The sequence below is a fragment of the Silene latifolia genome, chromosome 1 (genome assembly GCF_048544455.1).
Source record: "Silene latifolia isolate original U9 population chromosome 1, ASM4854445v1, whole genome shotgun sequence".
Classification (NCBI taxonomy): domain Eukaryota; kingdom Viridiplantae; phylum Streptophyta; class Magnoliopsida; order Caryophyllales; family Caryophyllaceae; genus Silene; species Silene latifolia.
Window position 1 is genome coordinate 196,142,417 of NC_133526.1, and position 649 is coordinate 196,143,065.

Genomic DNA, 649 nt, shown 5'->3' on the forward strand with positions numbered 1-649 from the left:
TAGAAACCATTAGTCAGCCCACCACATCATTTTACGCGGGCGAAGAAGACACCGGCCCTAGCATTAACGGTTCACCCTAAAAAAAAAAAAAAGCCATCGATGCCCAAACCCGTCATAGAAGAATTTTTTTCAAAATAAATATTTTTTTAAAAAAAAAAAAAAAAAAAGTGGGTCTTACTCGATGGCCTTCTCCGTGTACCCGTCACTCCAGCTCATCGATGCCCAAACCCGTCATAGAAGAATTTTTTTCAAAATAAATAATTTTTTTTAAAAAAAAAAAAAAAAAAAAAGTGGGTCTTACTCGATGGCCTTCTCCGTGTACCCGTCACTCCAGCACATCGATGCCCAAACCCGTCATAGAAGAATTTTTTTCGAAATAAATAATTTTTTTTTAAAAAAAAAAAAGTGGGTCTTACTCGATGGCCTTCTCCGTGTACCCGTCACTCCAGCGCATCGATGCCCAAACCCGATGTAGAATAATTTTTTTCAAAAAAATAATAATTTACGGACAATAAATGTTTTTCACCATGCACCACGCCTCGGACTAAGGGTCTTACTCGAACGCCATCCTCGTGTACCCGTCACTCAAGCAATCGATGCCCAATCTCGTCTATGATAGTTCCCCCGAGTCATGGTGATTTACCACGGC